This window comes from Triturus cristatus, chromosome 3_1 (genome assembly GCF_964204655.1).
Source record: "Triturus cristatus chromosome 3_1, aTriCri1.1, whole genome shotgun sequence".
In the NCBI taxonomy this organism is placed as follows: domain Eukaryota; kingdom Metazoa; phylum Chordata; class Amphibia; order Caudata; family Salamandridae; genus Triturus; species Triturus cristatus.
Window position 1 is genome coordinate 944,755,867 of NC_140583.1, and position 26,615 is coordinate 944,782,481.

At 45.2% G+C, this 26,615-nt stretch overlaps 1 long non-coding RNA gene across 1 annotated transcript in view; it reads right to left on the reverse strand.

Moving 5' to 3' along the window:
* The window catches only part of LOC146861300 (uncharacterized), a 118,967-nt gene that overhangs the window by 57,188 nt on the left and 35,164 nt on the right, over positions 1–26,615 (reverse strand). The window contains exon 2 of the long non-coding RNA XR_014979241.1: positions 18,883–19,073. This is a non-coding gene — a long non-coding RNA (uncharacterized LOC146861300). The remainder of the gene's footprint in view (positions 1–18,882; positions 19,074–26,615) is intronic.

Sequence of the window (26,615 nt, forward strand, 5' to 3'; positions counted from 1 at the left end):
CGTATATAAATGCCACAAATTATACAAACGTACTGAATAACTTCTATTAGATATAACAATGATATGATATATGATAAAGGTAGTAGAGGCTTTTACATGCATTGTTGAATAGTCATGCAGGAGGTGTATATAAATTAAATTATTTTTTGGTTCTTTCAGATTTTAAACCTTGCACCATAATCAGTACATAAACTGATTAGAATCTCTAAAACCAAAAGTTATGGTGGTTAAAATTAGAATGCCCGCCTTGACAGTTATTTCATACTAATAGTATATATCACATATTTTAAATTCATTTTGCTTGCCAAAATTGTAATTGATCCATAAACTGTTGTTTTTTCTATAGAATTTCTTATATAAAGGAACCTATATTAATAAAAATCTCCACCTTAAAATATAATATGGTGTCTCTAACGGATATAAGAAAAGGATCAACACATCAATAGGTACATGAATCTTTCTTCATTTAAACGATGGATATATAATTAACATATGGATTATTTGCACCTATGAAAATCAAGAAAATATATTGAATGTTCTTTTTTTATTTAGAGGCTCATTCATTGAGGCCCTAACGGTGGTGAGATATTTTATACCCACAGATTATGTAATTGAATAGACATAATGCATCGTATAATCAAGGTACGAAAAAAAGTATTGATAACAGATACTTTAGAAACGTAGTAAAAATGAATATGCTAATATTAAGTGTTATTTTCACTTTGGGGAACCTATTGTATATAATGAGCAATATATGTGGGCTATGTGTCTGTCCTGAGGTCTACAAAATACTATGTCTTAATGATCAAGATTTTAAGCATGAGAACTTGAAGTGTCATATAAAGACAGAAATATTATAGTAACAGTGAGGGCCAAAAGTTAATTGATGCATTAAATATTAGTGCCAGCGAGTAAGAAATGTGAGTGCAAAATAAAAAATATAGTGCATAATGTTTTTTAGGGTATACATTACAAGCTAGGTTTCTAAACTAATATTTTTTTATGTTTAGATTTTATGAAAACTTTCTGTCCTGAAGAAGGTGAAAATATTGAACTAAACACCAAAACGCTGCGTCAACTGTTTTAATGTTTTTAACGTTTTTTATATGATTAGATTGTAACCTATAGTGGGAGGAAGGTCACAAACGATATTTGATTGAATATGTAATATGACATTTTTTTTCTATAATAAACTGTCTTTTTAATATTCTTGATTGAATTGAATAGTATCTCTGTGAAACTGTATGCTGTACTGTGTTATTGTAGACAATAGTTAGAGAAAGGTCTTTTAGATAGAGGCACTTACTGGAAGAAAAGATTATCTTCAGAATCACTTACCATCTGTACAAATTATTTTGCCCAGAGAGAGGTATCTTTCCACTCATACGTTATGACATAGGGACTTTCTGTTTTTTAGTCTATTAATATACCCCGTCCCTGTAAGTATATAGGGGTATCTCTCTTCCTTGTTTAATTACTGAGGAATGTGTGCCTTAGGTCTGTTGCTTTGCTAATTGTCCCCTGGTGTCGCCTGACGGGCTTTTCTCCCTGAGCTCTGGGGTGCCTTTGGTCTTCTATGGGGATGGTGTCTGCGCACGGGACCGCTTGGGTTGTTGCTGCTGTGTGCTCCGTGTGCTGCATCGTGACTTTGATGTATGTGGACCGCGGTCACTATCGTCAGACGTGGCCACTGCCTGGGTGGTGTACAAAGGGACTGGAGCTGGACTGTGAGAATATGCCTGTTGCAGGGCAGACGTCACTGTTGATAACAAAGCCTGGACTGTCCGGTGCAGCCCACCCACGTCGGAATGTTTGCCCTCCATGAAAGCAACCACCTGGGCCAATTTCTTGTCATGGTCAATAAAGGCATTTAGGAGAGCTGTCTGGCCTACACACAGCTGGCACAAAAGGTCCACAGACTCACCACTGATGGCAGCAGGGGGGACAGGGGCAGGGGCAGCGGTGCCAAGGGTGAAGGACACTCTTCCCCTCTTACTGAGGCGGACAAGGGCAGCATCAGAGGAAGTGGCTGGGATGGTGGGCAATGGCCGCTGTGTGGTGGAAGTCGATGCAGAGTCCCAGTTCCCTGTGTCCTCCAACATGGATGCATCCCCGCTGGCATCGGATGATGCAGTGGTTTGCGTCTCAGGCTAGGACTCCTCCAGCAGACTCCTGTCCCCCTCTGATGCGCTGGTGACATCTGTGTCGATGGGCTCTTGGGCAGCTGTGGTGCTAGTTTCACCCCCACTGGTGTCCATCTCCCGTCTCTCCGTAACTACAGGTGCTGCTGCATGGGAGAGAGAGATGTAGGGTCAGGTCAGTGACAAAAACAGAACAAACATATGCAAGCGATGCATGACAACAGTTGAGCAAATCTACATGTTGCACACCACCCTGTGCAATCACATCATGCCAACTCACTACATAGACTCAAGCAGTGCATGGAAACTGGAAACTCAGGCATAAGTGAGTCATGTGATGACCACACAGCACAACACCCTGCTTGTGGCTCTGTTCAAACAGACACACAACTAGTTCTGAGCACACCTAGGGACAATATGGGGGCACACAACTTGTTGCCAGTGACAGGACTGGATGTAACAGGAGGGGACAACACAGACCCAGACTACAACATGACAGTCCACAATGGACATTAGCCCATGCCACCCACCATGTCGTACCTTGGGGACAATAACATGCTGCACATTGCTGTAAGATATCTAGCCCTCACCAATATGGGTGCATGGACGCATTGATGTACGCACAGTCAGATTGGGCACACTGCCGTTCCCTCCCATGGGATCCCCAAGACTACACCAATGCAGAAGAAACCTGAAGAGCACAACTCAGACTGTAATGTGAAGGCACAGCTTCCAAATCAACTTTGTAAGTACAGGTAGGGCAAATGCAGCCACTCCCATCCAAAGTCAGACTCCCCAAATGCTCACCCCTGGCTTGCTGCTGATGCTCCTTCAAACGTGCATCCAGCTCACACTGTGTCACCGCCAAGATGCGCCCCATTAGTGGTGTCATGCTGCACCATGCCAGAAGCCCAGTGTGAGGAAGCAGCCCCAGGGTCATCTCCGCCAAATTCTTTGTCAGCCGGCTGATGTCATCCCATATCTTGTGGCAGTGGGTGCACCGTCGGTTTGAGACCCCCAGGGCTCGCACCTTCACTGCAATGGCCCTCCACACGGCCTTACGCTAGTGTACCTTGAGCTGCAGGCATGGGAGACAAGAGGGAGAAATGATCAGGTACACAGTGCCATGTATCGACATCTATCAGTATAGCAGCAAGATACAACCAAATCACATATCCAACGATAGATTAATCAGAGACTATAGTACAGCCCACATGTGACCCCTGCATGGGAAAAGCTGATGTTAAAGCATGCAGGTGTGAGTTCCTGCACATCTCCCACACATGCAGGATGCCAGCACTGAAACCTGCCTGCCCACATCTCCAGTCAATTGTTGGGTTGAGCAACACATACATCACATATCAACCTGTGTTTGGGGGGTGACCCACTGTGTCCAAGACTGCACAGCCCTCAATGTCCCTGCCCTGTGAATAGATAACTGTGTCATGGATGTCACATTGAGGGACATGATCTAACAAATACAAAATGCCCTTCACAAGAGCGGTTGTGTGCAATCTACAGTGCTGAGATGGGCCACAGCTGGAGTGCAATGTGAAAAGACTGATGTCATACTTGGTAAGTGAAGTGATGTGTCCTTTTTTTTTTTTTTTAACATGTCGTAGCATTTATTTGGAACAAGATGGCGTCAAGGCCTAATTGAGCCTTAGTTAACATAATCCAAGAAAATACACTTTTGACAGGTCATAGCAATATCGTTTCAACCATTAGTATCATGTTATCATTTACATTTTAAATCAATTGTAAATTAACATTCTGCCTGTTTTTTGTAATAATCCACGTTTTTGGTCAATGCACAAAAGCTCCCTCAACTGCTTATGTCATTGCCAAAGCAACCGTTGACTGTTCATATTTTGTGAGTTTACTCTTGCATCGTGCTTTTAAAACATGCATTCTCTACCAATCGTTTTAACTTGTGTATAATGAAAAGGTTAATATTAAGCTTAATTGGTGCACAATATAGGTACAGCATGAACTGCAGCAGTGCATTCATACCATCAAAAGAATGGGTACATAGCACGTTGCAGGAGGAGGATTAGGTTAAGGTTTTGTCTCCCGGACAGAACGGGCACAGACTAACTAAGGACAGTGTAAGGCTTCCTACCCTTGGAACGTCTCCAACTCCAAAACCAGCAATGCAAGGTTGTTTATCTTTGAGGAAAAACACATAAGATTTCTTCAGCAGGAGAAGCTTGCTACCTCACAGAACAGGGCCATCGGGCAGTATTAGTGCATATATCCCTCCTTGTAGGACATTAAAATGCAACAGAAGCAGGGCTAGCCTCCATCCTTCACACCTCCTTTCTCATAGAATCATCTCACTGAAAAACCTATTGTGATTTGCACGTATGGGTTCAAATCCCATCCTCGTCGCCAAAATGAAGTAATGAAGATGCTGAAGGTAAGTCCCAATTACTTTATTCAAGCAGTATACAATCAACATCTTCAGCTTGCCAGTAGTGAAGTGATGTGTGACTCACAGCCATCCATCCAAGCAATCACTGTCCTGACTACAGCATGAACAACCTTTTGTGTCACTATATGGCTGACAACACAACACAGGTCACTCATACTTACATGTGCAGGGAGGTAAAGCTGTGGCATTGGGTACACACACCCTCCCACTGGAGACAGCATGTCAGGCAGTGCATTACACTACCCCACACTCCCAGGCACATACTGCATTAGTCCACTACATGTGTGGCCCCCCCTGCCCTACCACAACACTGTTTAAGACTCACCACAACATTTGGGACACCATATAGCCTTGGGTACTGTGTGAGCACCTCATCCACCAGGACCTCCAGCTCCTCGCTTGTGAAGGGACTGGCACGGATCTTCTCTGTCCTTGCCATCACTGTGGACGTGAGACAACAGGTGATGGGTCTCAGGCAGCAGGCTCTGTGAGCAGCGTCAATGTGAGTCTCACTCCCACATATATAGCCCCCTGGGGTCGTTTCAAAGGTGCCAAGCTGCAGCAATTGGTGGTCCATGTCTGCCTCTTTCAAATGCATCCAATGACCGCCTCCATGTCCTGTCTGTACCCACTCACATGTCACTTGAGAATTTGATGTTGGTGTAGGCAGGAGAGTGTAGTCCTGGACTGTACAATATGTACATATGTCAATGTGTTGAGGTCCAGTGACAATCACAGCAATGCTCATTTCGATGAATGTTGATCTAATTAGCATTGCCTCTCATGTCTGCTCATAAACACATTCATCATTCCAGTGCAGACTGTGGTCATTTTGTGGTGGATGTTTGCCAGGTTGTAATGACGCATCAAGGTGTGACCGGTACAGCAGCTAGGTATGAGACAGTGGCTTTGATTAGTTACACATATGCTGGATGCTAGACTCCCAGGCGTGCACAAGTGCACTGTGGCCAGATCCCTATGTGCATTCACATAGCCAAAGGTGGTGTTTGAGGTACTTGTCTTTTGTAAGTTGACACGTGTGCCCTTTGTGTAGCTGAAGGTGTCCCTCCATGTAAGCTGGTCTGTTAGTCACTCTAGATCAGTCATTGTTTTCATTGTGTCATCCAGAACGTGATATGTTGTGCACATCTCTTGGTGTATTGTATTGACATGTGTCCACTATCAACTCCAATAGGAGGAGGCCAAATTTGATTTGTCACTTGACAGTGCCGGAGGACATGGAGGATGTTGCGATCATATGCAAATGCCACCTGGACAGAGCCACCCTGAAGACCATTTGTGATCTGTTGGAGCCCCACCTGCAGCCACGCATTACATATCCAACAGCTTTCACCCCTACTTATAAGGTCATGGCAGCCCTGCATTTTTTTGCCACAGGTTCGTTCCAGGAGACTGTGGCCAGCACTGGTGGGATGTCACAACCGATGTTTAGCATTGTGCTGCGTGATGTACTGTCCGCCATGATGCTATACAAGACAGATACATCAATTTCCCGAGGGGTGCTGAATTGCCAACTGTGAAGGGAGACTTCTATCCCCTTGGACACATCCCCAATGTTGTTGGGGCCATTGATTGCACCCATGTCGCTCTTGTGCCAACACAGGCAAGTGAGCACATTTACTGCAATCGCAAGCATTACCACTTCATCAATGTGCAGGTGGTGTGCCTGGCAGATATGACCATCTCGCAGGTGTGTGCAAAATTTCCCGGCTCGGCCCACGACTCCTACATCCTGAGGAACAGCATAGTGCCCCAGCTGATGGCTAATCTTCTTCCAGAGCGTGCATGGATTGTGGGTGAGTATGCCTAGTCGTGTGGTATGCTGTGTCTGTAACCAGCTCCCCTGAGACTCTGAGACATTGCAATGTCTATTTGTGGTTGTCATACCTAGGTGACTCTGCATATCCCAACTGTCCCTGGTTGCTGAGCCCACTGCGGAATCCCAGGTCCCCGGCTGAAGTCCGCTACAATGAGGCCCATGGGAGGACACATCGTGTGGTAGAGCGCATTTTTGGCCTGCTCAAGTCACGTTTCCGGTGCCTGGACAAGACCGGAGGTGCACTGGCATACTCGCCCGGGAAGGTGTGTCAGATTGTTGTTGCATGCTGCATGCTCCACAACCTAGCCATTCGCAGGGAGATTCCTCTGCTCCTGGATGATGGTGAGAACCCAAGGCCCCAGCCTGCAAACCAAGCCGTGTCCAGTGATAAGGACAGTGTAGAGGAGGAAGGTGTTGACCTGCCTGAACAGCTCATCACTTGACGGTGGATGGTAATATGCAACATACCCATTGTCTGATGAGATTGCTGTTGTCGTGAAGGGGCATGTGAGAATTGTAGCATCAGCCAGTTGTAGACTGGTGGTTGGAAATGTTTCTAGGACATGTCATTTGGGAACATCAACGGGACGTGTATGGTGACACTTGGGAGCCATTGTGACATGTGCATGTTGGGTTATCCTGGTGTTAGGGCTTGTGTGATGTCTGTGATGCCACACCCAGACCAGTGACAATTGTTCTGTGGGGTTTCCCTAGGTGCCTTTGACTTCTTGCCTACATACAACCCATGGTCCTGGTACATTGTGATCATGTTGAAGACTGTACACCCTGCAATAAAGAAGGAGCAGACACAACAACATGTGTGTGAGGATATTTGATTTAATATGGTGAGATGCAATGGGGTGTACATTTCCATTGGGGGGAGTGAGTTGACAGTCGTGGTAGATGAGATGGTCGAGTAGTCACCACATTGCTGTGGTGACCTAGTCCAACAGGCAGATGCCATTCACAAGGCAGTGTGGGGTAGGACAGTCCAAAGAGTCAATGCAGTGGTGGAGAGGGTTGCCATCAAGGCTGGCTCTGTGACTCGTGTCTGGCAGGCGCTTTGCCTCCAGATACTCCCAGGGTCTTCTTGGGACGGCCCCTTTGTCGTTTGGCAGGGGGGGCCCTGCTGCAGGGCCAGTGGGGTCTGAGGACTCACCCCTCTCTGTGGGCACAGGGGAGGATGGTGAAATGTCATTGTGCAGCCCACCAGAGGGAGGCGGAGGTGTTGTCTGGGGCGCATGCCTGTCCCTCAGTACCGCCACATGCTGACCCAAGAGGTCCACGATTTGTCCCATGCGTCTGTCGATGGACCTCATCAGCAGGGTGAGCTCGTGCAACAGATCGTCCGACCGGCCCGTTCGTCCCTGGGCCTGTTCGTATGCACCCAGAACTCTGGTGATGTGTTCCAGGGAGTGGGTCCCAGCCTCCTGGTGTCCCTGGGTGACCCTGCCCCTTCCACCTGCCCTGCTGCCGTGGACCTGCTGCCTCACCACTGTGGGCACCCGCATCCTCTCCCTGCCCTCCTCCATGGGTGGTGTGTGTGGGGCATCCTCTGGGACAGGGAGGGTGTTGCCAGCAGCACTGGTGGTGGTGGTGGTGGTGGCCGCACAGGCCGTGACAGCAGGGGTCTGCTGTGGAGTTGTTGTTGCAGCAGATGTGGTGGGGGGGACACTGGGGCCCTGGGACCTGTTGCTCCCTGGCACACCAGATGGGCCGGCCTCAAGCTCATCGTCCACGGAATCCTGGGAATCAACATCCGAGAGTCCTTGTACCGGGGGTGGAGACTGGCTCTGCAGGTTGCTGGTGTTGTCCTCTGCAGTGAGTTCTTGGTCACCTGTGGGTCAGATGGGAAATGGTCACTGCAGTGCACCCAGCAAGCTTTGGGTTAACTGTGTTTTATTCACATTTTGTACACTGCACAATTGACATATCATCACATTGTTCACTGTGTGCAGTACTGTGCTCCCTGACATGATACAGTGGTACAAGCATTACTTGTCCATGGTGCGAGGTGTCAGGGCATAACATTCGAACTGTTTCCAATTGAGGTTTACAGGGACTTGCTGCCATCTAGGGCCTGGCACAACATGCGTTTAATTGTGGACTCATGGTTTAGTTGTCTGATCTAGCAGACGTCACATCTGGCCATGGACTGGCCATTGTCATCTCCTGCATCCCTTTGTCCTGTCATGTGCATATCTTGATTTGTGCCACCACACATGCTTTCATATTTTCAGAATGGTCATTGTTGCACTTGCCCCATGGTGATGCACATGCAACTAGTTGCTGTGCATGAATGTGCCCAGGCGTTCTTCTACTTGTGCATTGGTGTGTCACACTTTGGTGGTTGTGACAGTTTCCTTGGCTTACCTGTGTACACACTGTGCTTGGCAATAGGGTAGGTATGGCTCTTTGTGCAATGTGAGGGCTGGTGTTGTCATATGGCACTATTTAATTTGGGAAAAATGCGTGGGTGCATGTACTGGCTACCTACCTGTAAGTTTGTTTGGTGTACTGCAATGGCTTCCAACTGCTACTGGGTGGGGTGGGGGAGGGCTCCATCTTGCTAGGCTGTGGGAAAGGGGGCATGGTGGGAGTAGTGGTGCAGGCCCCCCACCCCCAGCCAGACACCCTCATTGTGAAGATGGCTACCTACCTGTAAGTTTGATGAGGGTTGTGTAATGGCTGACACATGCTTCTGGGTGGAGTGGTGGGAGGGATCCATCCTGCTCAGATGTGGGACATGGGGCATGGTGGGAGTAGTAGTTCAGCCCTCCCAGACACAAACACCCTCATTGTGAAGATGGCTACCTACCTGTAAGTTTGTTTTGTGTACTGCAATGACTTCCAACTGCTCCTGGATGGGGTGGGGGAGGGACTCATCCTGCTCAGGTGTGGGACAGGGGGCATGGTGGGAGTAGTAGTGCAGGTCCTCCACCCCCAGACACCCTCATTGTAAAGATGGCTACCTACCTGTAAGTTTGTTTGTTGTACTGCAATGGCTTCCAACTGCTCCTGGTGGGGTGGGGGAGGGATCCATCCTGCTCAGGTGTGGGACTGGGGGCATGGTGGGAGTAGTAGTGCAGCCCTCCCTGACACAAACACCCTCATTGTGAAGATGGCTACCTGCCTGTAAGTTTGTTTGGTGTACTGCAATGGCTTCCAACTGCTCCTGGGTGGGGTGGGGGAGGGATCCATCCTGCTTAGGTGTGGGCCAGGGGGCATGGTGGTTGTTGTAGTGCTGTCTGCCTGTACACATGCCCCCATGGTTATGTTGTTAGCTATGTTTGTGGTGAATGGGAGTGGGTGAATGTTGGACCTGTGAGCCATGTATTTGTGAGTGTGTGGTGCAGATGGATGGTGTGTGTCCTAGGTGGGGTAGCTTTGTAGTTGTGCAAGGCAGTACATAGCAGAGTGGCAGTAGTCATTTGCTTGTACTTACCAGCCTCCCCTCCCCCGGCTACTCCTGTGAGACTCTGTGGATGCAGTATGGCAAGCACCTTCTCCACCCATTGTGTGAATGTTTTTTTGTGGAATGGGAGGGCCACCGCCAGTCCTCTGAACCAGCTCACGGTTCTTGCTACTCCTCTCCTTGACCACCCTCTTCAGATCATGCCACCGCTTTATGATATCCTTTTTTGATCTTGGGGTTGTCCCTACTGCATTGACCCTTTGGACTATCCTAGCCCACATTTGTGTCCTTGTGGCTAATGGTGTCTGTTGGACCAGGGTACCAAAAAGCTGTGGTTCCAATCTGACTATCTCATCTACCATGACCTCTCAGTGAATTTGGGCATTTTCTGTGTGGCCATGGTGTGTGGTGTGCAAAGTGATTGTGGGTGCAGGGGTGTGAATGGCGGTTGTGGTTGTGCTGTGTAGGGTGTGTGTTGTGCAGGGGGTTAGTTGTGCTGGTTTGGAGGTGGTGCTGTGTGTGGTGTGGCTGGTGATGTTGTGTCCTTTGCCTCTCTTGTCAGCTGGGGTATGTGTTCCTTCTCTCCTGGAGTTTTGCAAGGGATTGTGGTCAGTGAAGGGGCTGGTTTTATACACAGCTATGTGGGTGTGTCCAATTGAGGTGTTGCTGACAGGTGTGTAGTCCTGGGATTTGTATTTTTCGTTTTGCCATGTGGTTGTGTCATTGGGTTGTGTTTTGTGTATTTGGGAGGCATGTCTGTGTGCACTTTTTGGCCTTCTTGTGGGGTTTTGGCTTTGTCCGCCATATTTTTGACGGTTCGTCTGCCGCGGTGACTGTGATTCAGCTCTTCCGCTGGCTCTCCCATTCATCCCATTGTGCGACTGTGGCGGTCGGAGACGGCGGTACGTACCGCAGGACCGTCGGGGATATACTAATTTCCGGGGTGGTGTCTCCGCTATACTTGCAGCGGGTTGTTGTTTTTCCGCTGCGATTCCGACCACCGCGGACGGATTTTGGCCATCTACGCCCGCTACAGGCAGTTATTCTGGGCCTCGTACTGCCGCGGTCTGATTTTTGGGGCGGTTAATGCTAATTTGGCCGCCGGTTTTCCCAGGGGGCCGGCGGGCGATTGTTTTCCGCTTCCATGGCGGTCGGGGTGTTTTTCCGCCCTACATCCTAATAGACCTCTAGGTTTGGGTGTTTGTGCATCAGGAAAAGCATTTTTGCCATCGCAAAAGACACTGTTTTGCAGATCAGGCTGTTTGCAACGGCAAAAATGTTTCATACATATGGCTCTTAATTTCTTAAAACTCAGATTACAGTAATAATTCACCAAGCTTTCTTGTGAGACTGCATCTTTACCAAACCTTTTACAATTGATACAATTTCAATAATAATTGCCTTTGGGGTATAGATTGTGATAGTTCAAACAGGGAGATAAAGAGTTTACATTGGGCCAGCAGGATAGCTTTGTCTGCCATTCTGGCAAAAAAACTCCAAATAATGGGTAAGAGAAGGAAAACATCTACTTTGGGTAGCTTGCATAAGGGGAGTCGATATTGTGTTACAGGGATCTGAGGGCAAATGTTTATTTGCTTGCCTTTCATTTTAAATAGACAATGTGCTGTTTAAAGGCACCACTTTCCCAAAACCAAACACAGTTCATTGATGGTGATGTAATGGCATAGTTAATACTAGAAGAAATTATGTTCATGTCATCAAAATTAACAATTCTGGCATATGTTTACATCCAACTCAAACCAGAATGCTTCTGAACTCTAAATGTCACATAAAGCTTTACTATTTACTGACTTCATCTTGATATTAATACTTTCATTAGGTGTGGCCTGCATAATTCCAGGAGGTGAGGTAACACTAATGTTACTGCGCCTACTGTAATTTTATGAATGTATTTTATATGTAGCACAAAATAGACAGAGAGACAATATGGTGCATGGAATTCTAGTGTGGCAACCGGAGAGGGAGAGATGCAGTACCTGAACTCATCATGCCGTCCTGACGAATGCCCGAATCTTATGAATGCTAACCTTCTAGCTGGTCCTGATCCTTGGCACAGAGTGCTCCATTGGTTAGAAGCTTTGGGTGCTGGCTGCTTCCTGAAGGTCTTGTTTCTCCCACAGCATATCATTTCAAATTTCTGCAGTCCTGCTTGATTCATGGCATGGTGGGCCGAACTTTCCCAAAGCAGTGGCGTCAACGGTGGATCACATTTCTTTCTGGTGGTGTCTCTTGGTTCCTGGACTCAGTAATGCTCCAGGTGAGAGTGCTGTGCTTCAGCCTCCTTGTGGCTCTTCTCCTCTTTCCCCTCTGGCATTTTCCATCATTATGGTAATTATTCATCACCATGGTTGGATCTCCAACTCTCCCTCACTCTCCTTTCAGCCCAAATCCAATCAGATCAAGTGTGGCAGAGTCAAAACAGGCAGGGGCAGGCTGCCATTCACAATGTAAGGTGAAAACCCTTGAAGGCTTATCCCCAATCAAACTCTGAAACAGCTAAAACCGAAAGTGGTGAATATTGCATGCATTGCAAATACTCCCAGTATCTTGAATTCAGTGAAATAGTCTTAATTTGAAGCACAAAGAATGAAAGTTCCCCAGTGGTGGAATGCCTGCTGGATTTTACAGGTGATAAGAAGGCTCAGAAACTCAGTGGTAGAAATGATGGTTCCTCTTGCTCAGTGATTTGACCGTCAACCTAAAGCACATCCACTAGAGTTCTCCGACTTGCAGGTAAAACAAACTGATAAATTAAACAGCTTCAATAATGTTGCTTTTGATATGCCTAGCTATTATAGTAATGATTGTGTTGATTGAAATAATGCTGAGGACTCCTATACACTGATAATGACCCCTTTACTTGAGGTTACTCTCACAAATCAGAGTTTCAGCCCCCATACTTGCACAGGATTTACTAATTCTGAGTCTTATCTGTTCTGGAGCTTCTGTCCCTAACTGACAATATTAAAACTAAGACTTGCAATGCTGCTCCTCTTAGAACGGCAGACATCCCAAAACTGTGATGCGGTCTGTATTTACAGCTGATCAAATACTGATGTGTATGTTTCTTAGAGCTGAAATGTGGGCACAGAAGGGATGGATGTAAGAAGGAGCACTCTCCCACATACAGGTTGACAGAGCAACTTACGAGCAGTTGTCTGAGTAGAGATGCTTACTGGAGATATAGAGGTTACTATAATACTCATGACTTCCTGACGCAATATTGGTGTTAATAATCGATGAGCCCTGATGAAGGCAGTGATGTTAAAGCATCGATCTGACGAAACACGTGTTGGCTAAAGGGGACTTCTGATGAACGAGGATCAAAAGAATAAATCGAACTGAAATTAAGAAGAATTTAATTTGTTGTATTTGATTATTATTGGAGTGTTGTGCTCAGGACTAATAGTACAGGAAAAACAAGACACACAAGGCTTTTTCTCTGTCGGAGGTGCCTAACTTGGGCTCAGAGGTCAACTCAGAACTGGAGCTAACAGAGGCAATCCCGAATTCCATTGAATTAAACAAAAATAAATATAAAGCCGTGATTATGCCAGAGGGATGAGGAGAGATAGGCCAAGGAATGGCCAAAATTACTCACAAGAGCAAAAATAATAATTTGTGGTAATGCACAGATGAGAAAGTGGAGGGTGAGGAGTACAACTATGTACTGTGGGACAGCACAGCTCATCACTTGACACAAACATTCAGGCCATATGATCTCCAATCTCATTCTACAGATACTCTCTGAAGCAACAAGCAGTGCATCAACTCCCAACTAGTCAGACCCACAGTTCTACAGCTCAACCATCCCTAAACTCAATCTAAAAACTACAACATGAAGAGTACAAGATGGATGTTTCAGGGCTTTGCATTACCAATTTAACCCCTTCAGTGCCCCGCCCTTTCCCCCTCCTGTGCCGGGCATTGTATTAGCGGGCGGGGTCCATGACGAGATAGTCTCGTCATGGGCACAGCGCAACCGCGCTCCATGACAAGACTATCTCGTCATGGGCATAGAAGAGGTTAAAGACTCAAGTTGTGGTATGGAAGCTCCCAAAACAGATGATGGTGTTTGGGGAGCGCTTAGTCAAACTAGAAGACAGATCTGACAAAAGTGAAGAAACTATTGCCACAATTATAAAACAGGTGGATATACAACAAAAACAAACTCAATCGTTCATGGATAAAAAAAGACATAGAGATTTGTAGGAGGCAGAACAATCTGCGCATCCTTGGTACTGTGGAGAGAGCAGAGCGCAATGACCCCAGAGGATTTCTTATGCAACTCTTTTATAGGACCTTTCCTGATCTCCAATAATGGGACATTGACTGTCAGAGTCAGCTGACAAATTATTTTTCTTTTATAAAACCATAGCCAAAAAACAATATGCCAGATACATTTTTATTTCCAGAAAGAGGCTCTATTACGATTGCCCGCCACCGCAATGGCAAAAGGGACTGCCCGCCATAGGTGCGGCGGTCCCGCCATTAAAATTAGGATATGCTCGCCCCACTGGCAGGCGCATCATGCATTTTTGTCATTGCGGCGGGCGGTGCTGTAAGCATTACCCGCCACAATGTAAAAATTGCATGTAGTGCAGTTGCATGCACAACGTGACAGGCACCGCATGGTGCCTGCAACCTTGAGCATGCAAATGCAGGAGGGTACCATAGGTACCCCCCATGTGCACCCCACCCCCTTCAACATCCTGGGGGCCCGCTACGGGCCCCCAACAGCAAGAACCACATGCCGTTCCATGGCGGCAATGCTGCCATGGAAAGGCTGCTCTCCGCTGGCATCCTGATATGGTTGGCGGTGTCTTATAGACACCGCCACCATATTGTGGCAGTTTTCCGCCCAGTCAACGAGTCTACCGACGGAAAAGCGGTGGACGGTATTCTCGGCCGCCGCTTACCCCCCAGCCATCCTAACGTGGCGGGGGGTCAGTCACGGAAGGATGGCGGGCGGATCACCTGTGCCGGGCCGGCGGTGTTGATCCGCCCGTCATCCTAATAGGCCCCAGAGAGTCTTGTCTGAAATTTTCATCAGGTCAGATTTTTGCCATCAGAGAATAGAACGCCGATAGCAACTTAAACAACTAATCCTCATGCTTCAGCCTGTCAGAGAGTAGGTCTTCCTGCAGGAATCTGTCTGCATAAAAGTCATCAACAAATTCCATGCTTATTTTTGCACCCTCCCTCATCAGGCAGAGGATCTGACGGAGAAATGGTCTAGGAGTGGACTTTCAGACAACAATGGAACTCAGTTGTCTAAGCAATCCCGTTCTTTGTTTGTTGCCACTATGGTTGAAATATTCTGCCATTACAATTTAGCAGATGCACAAATGCAGGAATTTATTAGGATATATATATTACCTTCTGGCGGTTATAGTTAGAACCAAATTTCCATAGGAAGAGCATTTTATTTTTGCTTATAATTTTGGCGTCGTTTGATGAATCTTCATGAAATTTTCCAAACCAATTCGTTGTTCATATCAGCTCCTATGTTTAAAGTTTGGGGGGGATTCGTCAATGGGGGGCCGAGAAAAAAGGGGGTTCCAAAACATGTTTTTTTCCATGTTAGGAAGCTTTAGACAAGGCTACAGGTCGAACGGGTTAACGGAATTACCCCACATTTGGCAGGGAGAAGGGTCTTGGTCTAGAAAGCACGCATTTGTTTATTTGGTGTAAATCCGTTCAGTAGTTTTGGAGAAATATAAAAATTTACAGATATCGATATTTGCGAATTCTGCCATCTGATTGGCTGAGGCGTTATGAGCACGAGCTTGCTGCTTATTGGCTGCAAGCAGTTGCAACTAGGAAGTATTGGCAGCCATTTTGTGATTCCGTTGAAACGAGTAAGGTGGAAAAAGGGCGAAAAGAGTAGGAAACAGGAGGATAGGAGCACTGTAACCTCTGTGGGTATGTGCGAAGCGAAGTAGTCACTCCTACCGGACTGAAAGTGCGGTGTTGCTCAGAGTGACATGGTGCTGAGATGAGATGCTGCTACACTCGGGTATGAAACCGAGAGCCTAAACCGTTAGGTCATTGCTGTAAAGTGATGTGCTCTGGTGTTTGTAGCATACCTGTGGAAGTAGTGTTAGTAGGCATTTATACCATACAGGGAGTGGGAAGCGAACTACTGACCTCTACCATGCATTTATACTATACCAGAAGTGGGAAGCATAGTACTCATGCCTACCGGTGTGAAGACTCGGGGATTAAACCGTGAGCTCATTGCTGTAAAGTGATGTTCTATGGGCGCTGTAGCATACCTGTGGAAGTAGTGTTAGTTTGCGTTTATACAATACAGGGAGTGGGAAGCTAACTACTCACCCCTACCGGTCTCAAGACTCATGGATGAAACCATGAGCTCATTGCTGTAAAGTCATGTGCTCTGCGTTGTATTCCAATGTAAGTCATAGTAGAATGTTAGTATGTAATGCTACTAAAATGTAAGTATGTAATGTTAGAATGTAGGGCTGTCATGAGAGGAATCTTGGGGAGTTTGTGCACGGTGCTGGAGAAGATGGTTGCCTTGCTGTCTGGTCCTGTTGGTGGCTGTTTAAGCTGTCTTCTTTTCCTGCAATAATTCTACCTATCAGATCCACTGCTGTCTTCCTCTTCACTACATAAATTTGGCGATGAGCCGGAGAACGTAAAAAGAAGGCAGCACTCACCAAGATTTTGAGCTTGCTTGCGTTCTGCTGAAGACCCGTTTTCTTGGTGAAGCTGTTTCTACTCATCCCAGGGTCGTCGGCTGATCGAACTATGTGATCCTACCTCTAGTAGGATTTATATTTTTTGATTTTGGTCTTCCTCTGCCTCTTTACTACACTCTGGTTGCTGTACTACACGTGTGCAAGTAGTGTTAGTATGTGTTTATACTAATTTTGTAGTTATGTATTAACCAATGCATCATGGCCCTACGGAGCGCAATCTCCCAGGCGCAGGTAATACAATGTCCCGGGGTGTGCATCTGCGGGACATTTATGTTTGCTATTACAGGGCGGGAACATTGCTTCCACCCTGTGATAGTAAATTCTTATTTTCCTCGTTGAAGCGAGAGGAGGAAAACCTTGTATCGCTTCAATAAAGCGGATCCGGATGGTAAAAATGGAGAGAAAAAATTAAGCAGGGTCTCACCCGTTCATTTAAATGTGCCTACTGGTGGGTAATATTCCGGGGCCAATCCTATTATTATATTGCCGGGGCCAATCCTATTATTATATTGCGGGGTCTCTGCAGCACTGGGGATTTTAATCTCACATGTAAATTAAGCATGGGAGGGCACAGAGACGTTTCGCAGACTAGGGGATCGACATCCCCCCGGGTATTGTTTACAAATTGTTCGGGGGGCTTCTAGGCCAACTCAAGACAGGTGATCGGCAACCTCTGGGGCTTTACTTAAATATGCAGGGTGGGCCTCGCCAGTCCTTGAAGCCTCGGTGGCTCTAGGCAGTGCCTTATTGGTTCTGAAATCACACGGGCAGTACTCATGGTGTTTAAAGTGATACACTCATAGAACCCTTGCCGTTGTAGAATTACCCAGGCTTCATTTATGTAATAGTCTGTTGGTTTATATTTGGTAGGTGCACCGTAAAATTAAAACAATTTCCCCCATAACCTTCTATCAACAGATGATTTTCAAAATAAACTACAGACAAGTGTTGTCAGAAAAAGAAGACCCATACACTCACTAATTTATTGGCAAAAAAATAACTTTGATTAAAACAACACAAATAAATGGAAACCTAACTTTATTCGAACAACAGTAAAACATGAAAGAGGTGGGTGGGACTCCTCCGGAAGCAGCGTACAAAACTTGCAAGAGAAAAAAGAAACATAAGTATGTGTGCCATGTCCAAGAGAACAAGCATTTGCAATGCAATAGGTCTCCCATTAACGCGAGTTTAAGCTATTGGCATTGTAAATGACAATGCCTTTTATTGATGTTTTAAAAACGTAAACAAAAATAAAAGGCATTGTTATTTGCATTGTCAATAGCTCAAACTCGCGTAAATGCGAGACCTATTGCATTGCAAATGCTTGTTAATTGCTGGCAGGTCTACGACCAGGAGGGACCAGGCCCACTTAAAGCCCTGCGCACTGTATGTTTCAAGCAAGCGCCCTCTGCACGAGACTAAAGGCTCCTTGCCCTTTGACCCAAGGCACCCTGCCCAGTGACACAGGCTCCTGCTCACAATATGAGGTTCCAATCCCTAAAACTCACCACCATTGGCTCACCGCATGAGACCAGAGGCAGCCTTAAGCAGCGCTCATGAGCTGGCATCAGAAAAGAGGCAATACCAGCACGCGGCCTGAAGTTCTCGTAAGGTGCCACTTAGGTGCTCTAAAAACGTAAAAATAAATACAATGAAATAAGAAGCCTGGGAGTTGTGTGCGCTCGCGCTAAAAGAAAATTTTAAAAAGCATGCGAGTGGTGCTCAGAGGCACTTGAGTGAGTGCGCTGGCGATGAGCGGGTGCGTAATCGCGCATCCTGCTTTTTTTCAAAGCACATACTCGTGCTTGTGGCGCGTGGCTGCGCACTCCCACAAGCCGTATGCCGCCACTAGCACGAGTATGTGCTTTGTAAAAAGAGCTGCCCGACGAGTAAAGGTCTCCTATATAGTGCAAGTGCACTGCATAGGCGACACCTAAAAAGAAAGGTAGTCAGAATGAAAGGAAGAAAGTGAGAATGGGACAGAGAGCGAGTGGATGGAAGGGAGAAGGGGAGGGAGAGTCAAAAGAACAGAGGGAGGAGGAGACAGAGCGTCGGTCTACTGCACCCAGCCCTCACTGTTTAACTCCCGTCACCCGTGTGTCGGGGATGCTGGGGTCCACGAGGAAGAGTGCTGACCAGCAAGTCTTTCAAAGGAAACAGAGATATGAATGAGGCCAGAGATTATATTATTATCTACAGCAACATCGCTTGTTGCACCTCTGCACCCAGGCTGCTGCACCTCAGCCCCTTACCCCGCAGTGTGCTCAATTGCAGCTCCTGCGCACCGAGGTTTCACTGCTCACCTGCCACAGCCGGTGTGTCCAACGACGTGCTGGTGCGAGCTCCAACTCCGGGGTGCCGCTCTTAGGGTGGCACAGCAGGTCTCCGGTCGGGGACAGTGTCTTGATACCACGATGGAAGGCGTAAGAATGCCCAGGGCCTCATCACGGGCTGAGCATCCACTCCACCGATTATGGTGCCACTAACTCAGTGTCTGAAAAGGGAGAAATAATATAATGGTGGAAACGTCTTAAGGTAAATGAAGGTTTATTTCAAGCTTAAGAGAGAACACCAGTTGAGTGCATCCTTCCTTCTTGAAGTACGATCTACCAACTGTTAGAGGTAATCGTGGTTCAAAGAGGAGTTGGAGTGCACGAGAATACACAAGGGTAAATAATAATATATTATGCTAACGTTCACATACAAAGGAACAGAGCGCATGCTAGAAGGCTAATGTGCATGTGCAATGCAGTTGGGCAAGTCTGTGTGCATGTACACTTAGTAATCAGCTCACTACAGTGCCCCAAAAGCCAACTCCACGTGTCTGTAGGGCAGCGCTGCCCGCTGGCTCAGGCCTACAGTACAGTCCAGCAGGTCCTTAAAATGAGAGAGAGATGTGACTGAATGAGGTCAGAGATCACATCATTACGCACGGCAACATCGCTTGTTTGCACCTGTGCACTGAGGCTGATGCACCCCATCCCTTCCGCCGCACCGCACTCAATTGCAGCCCCTGTGCACGCAGGCCCCACTGCTCTCCTGCTGTCATTAGTTTGTGTCCAAACACGACATCCTGCAGGGTTCACAATTCAGATGGAGTTTTGATTGCCAGGATGATGTACACCTCATGGATCCCTTTTTTTTATTGGGCATTGTGATATGCGTGGTGGATGCGGCCATATCACCTGAAGCAGTGTGGAAGAACTGGGACATGTGGCATCATCGTTATCCTATTTATACGTACGCAAAGTGGGCTGGGCTTGCGTACGCCAGGCCAGCGTAGGGGTGTGAATAATTATTCCGGGGACCTGGGAGTTGTTTAGTTCCTGCCTGTGTGTCCCTGTTGCAGTTTTGACGTCGCACAATCTGCAATTTCCATTAATGTAGCATGTACCGGGAGGGTGGCAACTATCGCTAATGAGATGCTGTCCGAAAACATTGAATGGACAACATCACATGTTGTTGTCAAGCTTTTGGATATGCGCAGACAATGGTCTGCGGTATTATTGAAGTTGTTGCTATCACGAAGCGCACACATGGGAATGTGCTCGGATGGAGGGAGGATCAGCAGTCAGGCTACGTCATACACAGTGATAAGGCTCATTACAGTTAAGCAATGCATGTCAAACGTGAATCTGAAAGTCTCACATATGACACACTACTATACTAGTAAAGCCTGACAACAGAGCATACTGCAACACAAATCTACACATTACTCTTTACTGTTTGTCACATGTGATCCAGGATGTGCACTCTGACTGTGGCTGAAGATACCCCTTCGAGCCACCAATACCCAGGCCAAAAGGCAGCACAATAATGCATGCACACACACCCCACGGGCATCGTGTAACACACATTTTTTTTTTGATGTAACATTTCAGATGCATGGGTATCACACGTGGAAGGCTACTGTACAGAGCATGATTATTGATCAAGATGATCGTTGCATGTTGTGTGTACTATAAGAAATGTGTACACAGCAAAAAAGTTTTCAAAAAAGCTTTGTCAGTAGAAGAGGTGCCTCTCATCGAACGGTGTAGAGAGAATGACTAAAATGGGTGGGGTCCTCCAACTGTTCCAATGGGAAATGTTCTGAACCAATCAAAAGCTTTTTTTGAAGGTCACATGGCAAGCACGCACCGAGCGCGCAAGGAGGCCGCACCCGACTCGATTTTGAGAGAAAATATTACCATAATATAAGTTTATTACAGTTAGAAATATATAAATGTGGAAAATATTTTAGATTATCGCTTGCTCTCATATACACTTTAAACTTATTTAGATATAGTTTTGAGATATACAAAAATAAATGTGGGAATGGAGTACCCGGCGTGATACCATACGTCTATGACGTAACACAGGGCCTGGCAGCGTGCACTCGTCACATACGGAACGCGAGCTGGCACGACCCTATATGTAGATGACGTAACGCACATATTGGTACTGCACAGCCGTTGCATACCAAACTCGGAGCTGGCACGACCTTATACGTATAAGATGTTAGGCAGGACACGGTGCTACGAAGCCGTTGGATACAAAATGCGCATCCTTAACGAGTTTCGCAATATCGCGAATAGGATTCGCGTGGTGATGGAGCTTGGTACAATACTGGCACGGGAGTCTAGTTTTCTAAAAAAATATATATCATCATCAGTCTTTATTCGATTTAGAACAATCATAAAAGACACAAACATAATACATAAAACATGAATTTCAATAGATACATTAAAATGCTTTTTAAAAATACATTAAATACATCGATGGACTGACAAGTAATAAAAAAAGACTCATTTAAAATCCCTAAATCCAAGAATCAAAGAAAACCCAAACGCTAAATTCATTGAGGTCCTTCAAGGGTACGCTTAATTGCTTTTCTCCGCAAGGGCCATGCCCAACCCAAATATTTAGCTAGGGCAACAAAAACTATTGTTGAGGAGCTAGTGCGCAGGATACGTAATGCCACGGCGCAGCTCCTTGCACCAAGGGTCTTGCACATGGGAGAAAGCCAAACACGCCTTGGGATAATAAATGCCGGACAGGCAAATAAGAAGTGGGGAGTAGTTTCTATTTTAGCCCCGCATGCAGGGCACTGTTCTTCCAATTTCCTAACCCACCCTCCTGTCAAAAATCTAAGAGGCAAGGAGCCAGCTCTAAACTGAAAATAAAGTTTCCTATCGCCAACATTGGTGACCAAATCCCAGTATAATTCTAGGCTAGGGGTGTCTTTAGCCTCTAAAAAGCTACCGGACATCCCTGAGGCTCTATTCAATGCCTGGGAATCTACTCTTTCCCAGTATGCAACTTTAAGAGAACTTTTTGATGGAAACTGGGCAGTCGCCGGGTCATACCATAACCCCTCCATACCCATATCTTTTAAAGACGCGTGTAAGTTCTTCAGCCACACAATTTTATGGAAAACATCGATTTTTATGATGTCCATAAGGCCGTTAGCATAATGGGAAAGCTCAGGAGTAGTCCAAAGCCTCCGCCAGTATAAAACCGGACGGAGCCTTGCAATATCCTTAATAGACCTCCTGCCCAGATCATACCTAAGTGGGATCAGAGGGGTGCTCTGGGGAAGACCAGTTATGCTTCGGAAAAATTTATGCTCCACACTGGTCAAAGTAGCTAACTGATCAAAGCCCCAAAGCTCCGCCCCGTAGAGCACAGAGCTTAGGGCCTTTGCTTCATAGACTTGCAATACCGGGCTTATTGGCTTTGTGAATGACTTGTTAAATTCCCTACTCAAGGCACCAGTTAGTTGCTTAAATTGCAGGGAGGCCATTTCAAGGTGCTTACGCCATTTATTGTTACATGATATTTGCATACCAAGGTACGTAAAGTTGGTTACCATCTCTAAAGGTTGCCCATTCATAGACACTATTTTCCCTCGAAAGCTGGTATGGGGGTTGAAGGCCATAAATTTTGTTTTTGCCACGTTGACCTCCAAATCATGGTCGAGGCAGAAGTCATCAAACAGGCACAGGGCTTTTTGCAGACTATTAGATGTTCTAGATACGATAAGCGTATCGTCTGCAAACATTAGTATAGGGATGGAAACACCAGCCAACCTTGGAGCATCGGTATTTACAGAAAGCATGAGATCAACTATCCCATTAATATAGAGTGAAAAGAGCGTGGGTGCCATAGTACAACCTTGTCGCACACCACGCTCAACCGGGAACTCAGGGGTGTCCTCACCTGGCCCACCCCACTGTATCCTAGCTTAGTTGGACTCATGCAATCGCATGACCAGTGTCAAAGTTTCTTTAGGGAGACCTAGTCTCTCCAGAACTGCCCACAACCGGTGGCGAGGTACAAGGTCAAAGGCAGCTCTTAAATCAACAAAAGCTGCGTAGAGACTGCCCTTGCCCAATGTCACCACCCTCCAGTGAAGCTGAACAAAGCAAAAGACTTGGTCCACCGTGCTGGTTGATTTACGGAAACCTGCTTGAAAAAAAATATATATATACATACTTTTTTGGGAAGTTATAAAAAATTACATAATTTTTCAAATTTTAAAAAAAAAGGATAATAGAGTTGCAAAATATTACAAAAAAATAGAAAAAATATAGGTTTTATAAATATTAAAATATGAAATTAATATTTAAAAAACCTTTGAAATTCACTGAAAAAACCATACGTTTTACAGACGTTATAGTTAGGAATTAGCATTTAAAAAACCTTAGAAATTCACTGAAAAAACCATAGGTTTCAGGGACGTTATAGTTAGTTGGACATATGACTCATATAAAATCAGAGAAATTTGCCTGTTATAGTTAGTTGAGCTAACTATAACTCGTGCACCCGCAATGCACTGGTGATGACATCACTCATGACATGGTTAGTGACATCACTGATGATATCACTGATGACATCTCAAATGACATCACTGATGATACTTCTCTTAGAGTATTTCTTGCTCTACTCATTCTTAGGTGCTTGAAATTACTACTAATCTGCCCTTTCACACATTACTCTGGTGGTGGACACTTTCTTTTCACCTAGCACAATATGATGTGGTGTGAAAGAGATATCTCTGTATTCACAAAGGTATGGAGTGGGTAAGAAACCAGGGCATATCCATGCCCAAATGGCCTCTGGACCAATAATAAGATGTGCATGGTAAGAGGAAAATGTATACAATTGGCCCTTGAGATTGTGTGCTCATGGGAGGCACTTCTCTCTGGCCAGGAGACCTCAAAGTATTACAACAGGGGTACCAAATCTTAGCAAACAGCAAACACATGACAGTTACAGATGGGGGTGGCTCTATTAACTAAAAAGTAATACGTAGAACCTAGTGAAGTTCACATGTGTTCCCTCTAGTAGGTGGCTGATTGGTTGAATTAATAAAGAATCAATGTTACTAACTATCTGTATATTATATGCCTCAAATTTTGATGACCTGACTGTATTTAATAACTACTGTTAGAACTAGCTGATTGGAATTCACCACTTGTTTTTTGTGGGGACTTTAACGTCACAATCTACTGAAAGATCAACTTACCTAATCCATACACTTTATTTCCCAAATGAAATTATAGACATGCACTCGTATATACGATGGAGTCCTTAGGAATTACAGACTCTTGGCACTTTCTACATAAACAAGAATCTCTGTTTAGGTATTAATTTCACCCTATAAATTATACTCTTGAATATATGTCTTCCTGTTGTGGCATTGCTTATTCACACAGGCCTTGAATGAACTCCATCCTGCATATTTCGTCTGCTCATTCAACCGTGTTTATCATTGAATGAGAGTGTCTGAATTCGAGTCCACCATCGACTCAATGGACTTATGATTGAGGGCTTCATAGCGATGTTTTCTATTGTGCATCATGACTAACATTATAAATGTTTGATATTATCCGAGATAAACTCAACATAACAAAAATGTTATGAAAAAGCAATTATGGGTTAAGTCAGCAAGTCAATGTCTGCAGACCTACTTGAAAGACTTGGAAAATAGTGAAAACAAGGGCAAGATTCTGGCCTTAACATGCAAGGAAAGTTTAAGCAAGAATAGTATCAAGAAATTTCACAACTCTCAGGGCCACATTGTGGAGGACAGAGTTTTGATAATCACTACCTTCTCCAATTACTATGAACAGCTCTATAGTGAAGCACCATGACCTAAAGAATCAGAAATCTGGTAATACATCAAAAACTCCATGATTGCAAAAATAGGTGCCATTTATCAGACCTGATAAGTGACGATACCAGGGGTTTGTTATTTATTGTGTGCAAAGAAATTCACCTATTCTGAGTTTCTGGGGAATAAGATACAGATGTTTGTATTTAACCTACCAAAATCCACATGATATGGTAATTATCATATGGTTTTCCCCTGTTAAATTTTGGCAGGATCGACCTGCCAAAAATGAACAAGTTTTAGAATTTTAGCACATGCAAAAATTATTGGATGCTGTGAATAACACTCAACTTGTAATTCTGGCATGTGCATAAAAAGGGGTTTATGCACAGGTCGGACAAAAAAGTCCATCTCGTAATCAGGCTCAGAGAGGCCCTCTTCAGTAGAGGAACTACAAAGGGCAAACAAGGGGCTCTCTGCAAGAAAAAAGGCTGGCCTTGATTTAATTTTTATAACATTTTTACCAGAGGTTTGAGTCAATTCTAAATGCTTTATTTATACATTTAAACTACTTCATAGAGACCAATCAGCTAGTGCTGCCACAATGGAGAGAGACCAACATCACATTTTGTCTACAAAAAAAATAAAGATCACTTGAACTTTGGGTAGTATTGCCCTGTTTCGCTAATCAGTGCAGACTTAAAAATATATTCAGAAATCATTGCTAATGGGCTTGCCCCACAATCGTTTAATTGGGTTGACCCCTTACAGCATGGATTTATCCCACAATATGACCCTATACTGCACACAAATCTAGCTGTTTCGATTTTTGAGGTTGAATCAGAACAGTGGGCATCAGCAGGATGATGCTGTAGTATGCTAAAAAGACATTTGAAAGGGTCTCCTAATCTTTCTTGTAGTATTTGTTGGAAGGTTTCAAATCTACCCAGCTACAATTCTCAGAATTCACTCTACACATAATGATCTCTCTGCCAAAGTTGTTTGTATGTGTGCAGACTTTGAAAAATTCCATATTAGGAGAGTAACCCGCCATGGTGCCTTCTTTCACCTCTATTGTTTATTCTTTAGTAAGAAGCATTAATCAAGAAATGAGCCCAGCAGAGAATGTGCCCCAAGTTATTCTGAATGGCAACACAAGAATGGTGGAGGATTTGCTGATGATGTTTTCATATCAGATTCTACAATAGCACGACAATTGAACATTAGGCAAGGAGATTTGGAGCAGAATTAGGATACTCTCTTAACCCTGATAAAAACTCAGGACTTATACAATGGTGTACAAACCATTAAGGATTAGCTCTGTTTTACCACCACCGCATATCTGGGGGTCCAAATTACACCCAACTTATCATAGATCTTTTCACTTAACTAAAATACAATATCTGACTCTACAAGCAATGGTATAAAAAATGGAACAGACTTCCCATTCGGATTTAAGATTTTGGCAATGTCATTTAGAGGACACTTTTCCCCAAGCTTCTGCTTTTGTTTTGTGTTCTCTCTATCTGTATTCTTAATGTATTCTTTCGAAAAATAGAGAGAGTTTGGTCTCAATGTATTTGTCAGGATAAAAAACCCAAGAGCTTTAACACCGATGTAATAGCCTCTAATTTTAGGGGGCTATTCACTCCCTGCTTGAAATGTAATTACTGGGCCTGCTTTGACCTCTCTTGAACAACATAAGCTCTCTGGGATTTGAACCAAGGGCTAACATCCGTCATGGGATTTTTTGAACCAGCCTATTTAAAAAAAAAAACAAGATTCAAGACACTGTCGGTATGCTAATCAATATGGACAGCCCTATCTTCTATGCCACAGACTCGTAGATATAATTGTTACATTTCATTACGGCATAATCCATGTTTCCTGAACTCCTTCAAGTGAAGCGCTGGAACATACCTGGGCACACACCAAACT